General features: G+C 50.6%; 1 protein-coding gene across 2 annotated transcripts in view; it reads left to right on the forward strand.

The window, feature by feature from the left end:
- Chrdl2 (chordin like 2) overlaps positions 1 to 5,313 on the forward strand; it is a 28,781-nt gene that overhangs the window by 4,853 nt on the left and 18,615 nt on the right. The gene's annotated exons all lie outside the window — the stretch shown is intronic.

Here is a 5,313-nt window from a genome sequence, read left to right on the forward strand (position 1 = left end):
TGTGTGTGTGTGTGTGTGTGTGTGTGTGTGTGTGTGTGTTAACTTCATCCATCCATCCACTGGGTCACTCATGAAGCACTAACTCTATGCAGGCTCTGAACCAGGCAGAGGTTCAACATCTGTTCCTTCTTCTCACACAGTCTGGTATTGAAGACAAATCCACTCAACCAGTGTTTCTAATTGTTATGAATTCAGACAGTGTTGTGACCAAGCTTAACTCAGTCCTGAAGGTGAAGCCAGGGACCTACAGGGCTGGGGTGGCTTTGTGGAAATGGTGGCATGGAAACTGTCTTTGGAAAAGTGGGGGAAGGGCCGGCCCCCCTGGCAGTGTGCTTCAGGTGGAGGAGACATTAGTGAGAAGACCTTGAAGTGTGATGAGTGAGATGCACGCAAGAGGGGTGATCTTGAAAGCAGGGTCACTGCAAACAGTAGTGATTGAAAACGTATCTGGGAGCCAGCTCAGGGACAGCCTGAGGGGGTGATCAGGGACTATCTGGGGTCTTTCTGGCAAATATTGCCACCCTGAATTGAGACCAGATAAACTAACTCCAAGTATGTCCAGTCTGTCAAAGTAAGGAGTCCAGGTGTGGCCTATGGATGTGGGCGCTTCCTGTGACCTCTGACCCCCTCTCAAGGTCCTCTCCGTTCTAGTCACAGTCACTCCATCTCTGTGCCTTTGCAGGTGGCTCCTGATGCCTGTCAAGCCACTCCCCTTCTTGCTCCTTGTTAACACTTCCAAAATCCTACCTGGTGTTTCTTGTCTTCTCTCCCTTTCCCCTCCCTCATACACACGCAGACATACACAGAGACACACATATACAGACACACACACTCAGATACACAGACAGACACAGAGACACTCACAGAGAGACACACACAGACACACACACAGACACACACACTCAGATACACAGACAGACACAGACACAGAGAGACACACATAAACACAGACACACACAGACACATACACATACACACACACACACACACACACACACACACACACATACACATACACATATACACACACACACACACACACCACTATGTCCCATATCCGTTTGTCTTCTTTGCAAGTCAGGCTCCAGGCCTGCTGGGTGGAAGACTTGAGCAGCCGAAGCTCCACAGATGAGTGAACTGCAGGAAGTTTCTTCCCTGTTACTAATGATAATGACACTCACTGCATGTGGTGCCAAGTGCCCTGCCATCACTGATATGTAATTTTCTGGTCCCTGCCAGGAGCTGCAACCACTGTGGTCACTTTCTGTCACTCTGCTAACTTCCATGCTGCCAGCGGCACAGGCTGCTATGCCTGCACTCTGCCTCGCAGAGAGCTTTGAGCTACCACCCAAACCAGTGCCATCTTCTCCTGGATTGCGCCTCTGGGTTCTCTGCCCCATATCTCACCCAGCCTGCCTTACAGCCTGCCCATGAAACCTACACACATGCTTCTTCCATCTGTACCTTTGCTTCCCTTTAGGTCCAGCCCTAGATTTGCTGTGGCACTAACTCACCAGGGTGAGAGCCATTGCACTTCCCTGATCCCTTGCCCAATGGGCCTCCAGTCAGCTTTCAACTCCCATGGCCCACAGTGACGCTGCAACCCCAGTTAATGCTTTCCACAGCTGGCCTTTGCCCTCTTGACTGCAAGGCATCATCGTGAGCTCCCGCCCCCCTTCCCCAACCAGGGCTCCCCCACTCTTACCCCTGCCTTCCAGGTCTCTGCCCAACCTTCTGAGCCACTCTCAGCTCATCTGCCACTCTGCATCCCAAGCTGAGGTCCAGATAGGTGCTGGTGATATTAAGGGAGGCAGGACTGGCTTGTGAGTGAAGCTAGAAGCTAGGAGCTCCGTGAACAAGGACACTTTGGAGATATGACCTCTGGGGAATTATGATATTCATGGCTAGGAGTTGCTGGAGGAGGCCCTGAGAACTCTGAAAATAAATAGCACGAGAGACAGACTGTTGAGGAAGTGTAGAGTCAGCACCCAGTTCCGGTTTTTGTCAGTCTGGTCTTAGGCACTACTTAAATGAACATATATTGTAACCTGTGTCAGACGCTAAGCATGGTGTGTATAGGAGCTGACTTAATTCTAGATTAACTCCAAGACACTGTATATTACAAATCCCACTGAACATATGTGGACTTGGTCCTGGGATGCTTAAGTAGCTTCACTCAACTTGGGCTTCAAGTAAAATTAAGTCTATGAGTTAAGCCCTGGCCACTAGGACTACAGAGGTGCTGATAGACAGACAGACAGACAGACAGACAGACAGACAGACAGACAGACAGACAGACAGACAGACACATACATACATACATACATACATACATACATACATACATACATACATATATACATACATACATAGACAGATACATAGATACACAGATAAACAGATAGACAGATACATCGATAGATACACAGACATAGACAGACAGCTAGAACTGGGTGGGACAAGATGGTGATGGGTGAGAGAAGACTGGGCTAGGGCGCTAGGCTAGGGCCCATTAAGGAGGCAGAAGGCCGTGGAGGACAAGGGAGGGAGATGGGAAGAGTACACTGCCTCCTTCTCTGTGGTACTCAGGCTTGGCCCCAGTGGCTCCCAGGACTTCATCCTAATACACCTTGGAGGGCCCAAGTCCCTGGGATGGATGTAGCCATCAGAATCTCAAAGAAGTGTTAAATAATCCATCCACCTCATGACCACAGCATCAAACAAGCTGGTTAAAAGCTTCATGGTATAATGAAATGTAGCCTTTTACAAACATGCAACTCCCAATAGTGAATCTTAGAAACCTAGAACCGTAGAACTGGCAATCATGTATTCATATACTATGCAGAAAATCTCTGGAGACCAGAGCCTGCCCCTGAGTATCTTCCAAATAGAGAAACTGAGGCTCAGAGAAGGTAAGATGTTTCTGGACATCACCCTGTGTGTTGGCAGCTTCAGGAGTGATTACTTCTCCAACAGCCTTGTACGGGAGCTCCTGCTGCTGCCAAGGTCACTGAAACCAGGACGGCTGTGCTTGGCAGTCTCCTCCCCTCCTGGGTTCACATGGCCTTGGGCACGCACCTCCCTAAAGGAAGAGAGCGCTCCAGGCACCTTAGAGGGCATGGTAGGGTGGAGTATGTGGACACCAAAGGCCTCCTGCCAGGCCCCCCACAGACCCAGCTTCTGCCAGGCGTGTTGGTGGCAGGGAGGAGCCCTGACTGAGTGGCTCCTGTCCTCACACTCTGAACAGGCAGGGAAGGGAAGGCATGCCAGCTGGCACAGAAGCCCAAGGCTTTAGGACTGCCCTGAGGAAGGTAGGGCACGGTTTCTTCAGCAACTGACTGAGACCTAAGGTGGTCACGGTGTTGCAATCCATCCTCCCTCGTGGGGGGGAGGGGACTGAGGAAGAAAGACATTATTCACTCCTTGGAGAGTTGGACTGGCTCTAGCCAGCACCCCAGCTGGGCCTGGGTTCCACCCTCTGCCAGGGGAGGCTGAGAGATAAACACGGCTCATTTGATACGGGTGAGCCAGGCCAGCCAGGCATTGCTGGCTCAGGGAATAGGACCTGCTGTTTGGTGCCACTGTCCACAGTGGGTTGGTGGGAAGCAGGTAGGGAGAAAGCTGACCTGTGTATCCCCTAAAGTCCTCCATGGCCCACTAAAGCCCAGACTATGGCACCGTAACAATGACCCCCAAAGCTTTGTCCTGAGAGGCTAAGCAGGAGCTGTGTGAGAAGCCAGCGGAAGACCAACATTTTTTCCTCTTTAAACAACTTCCTAAGGTATAGAAATGGCCTAGGAAATCCACCACCATGGAGGAGTCAGGGGACCCTCTTCAGCCCACCCTGGTTTGTGTACGAAAGTCCCCATACAAGCTCTCCTTGGCTGGAGGATAGCGCTTGGTGAGAGCTTGAAAGCCTGAGAGAACAGGATTCGAAACCCCTGTTTCCACGATGCTCCCCCAGAAGTTAGGAGAGAGGCTCCAAAGGTAACTTGTACCCTGGGATTCTGAATTCAAATCACTGGCTGGAGCGCTGTGGGCAAGCCTTTGCTTTCTCGGAGTTTTCTTGTAACGGTGACATCACAAAGCACTGCGGGATGAATTACCTCGCCCGTGTTTCTGAGTGTTCTCCTCTCCTTGGCATTCAGCCATGTCCAAGAGGAGGTGGCTCTATGCTTGGTGCTATAATCACCATGACCATTCAGCTAATAGCGTCAGCCCCCTCGGTGAGTGGCTCGAGAGTATTGCAGCAATTAATTCTCACACAGCAGCGTTTAGGAGAGCGTCAACTCATCACGCGGGGTCTCATGTGCCCCGGTTGGCCTCAAACCCATATGCAGTTGAGGATGACCTTGAACTTCTCATCTTCCTCCTCCACCTGCAGAGTTCTAGAGTGACCTCCTGCCTCATTTATGTGATGCTGAGGGTCAAACCCAAGCTTTCGTGTGTTCTAGGCAAGCACTCTACCAACTGAGCTACACCACCAGCTCCCATTAAATAACACATATAAAATGCTCATCACAGAGAATAGCTGCAGGTCCCTTTGTCCCTGTTTCGATATGGAGGAACTTAGCTCTGGCTGGCCACCCTCCACCCCCATTCCTTCTGCAAAGAAGGACTCAAGCAATTGACAGGGCGTGGTGAACCCAGGCAGCCATGCTGAAATGGGAAGCTTGACCCTAGACTAGCAAGAAGTACAGTGATTGGTTAGAAATAAAAGGGGGCGGAGGCTTTAGGAGGACAGGGGAGTAGAAAGGCGTCTAACCCACCTCAAACACAAGCTAACGTCTCAATGCTTGTGAGACCTAATCCACGCCCCTGTACTGCAACGGATACAGAGACAACTAAAAGGTCAGCTAAGGCGACAATCAGGACTCAGAGGTGATTTTTGTCTTTCTGTGTGTGATACGTTCATGTTGCATGTGTTCATGTACAGATGTGCATGCACGTGTATGCATGGATGTGGAGGCCAGAGGGTGACAGTAAGCGTCCTTCTGGACTGCTCCCCACCTTAGATTGAGTGAGTCAGGGTCTGTCGCTTGAACCCAGCAGTTGCTGATCCGCCTTTTCCAGTGAAGCTTCAGCTAGTCCAGCCAGCCAGATTTCTCCAGGGATCCCCTGCCTTCACCTCCCCAGCACTAGAATTCCAGGAAGACCACACATTTGGGACATTCCACATGGGTGTGAGGAGCTGAACACCACTCCTGATATTGGTGTAGTAAGCTTTTTGTCCACCAAACAATCTCAACTCATGAAGTTCACTTTTAATGATATATGAAAATCAGGTACTGTGTGTGTGTGTGTGTGTGTGTG

This window comes from Mus pahari, chromosome 1 (assembly GCF_900095145.1).
Source record: "Mus pahari chromosome 1, PAHARI_EIJ_v1.1, whole genome shotgun sequence".
NCBI lineage: Eukaryota > Metazoa > Chordata > Mammalia > Rodentia > Muridae > Mus > Mus pahari.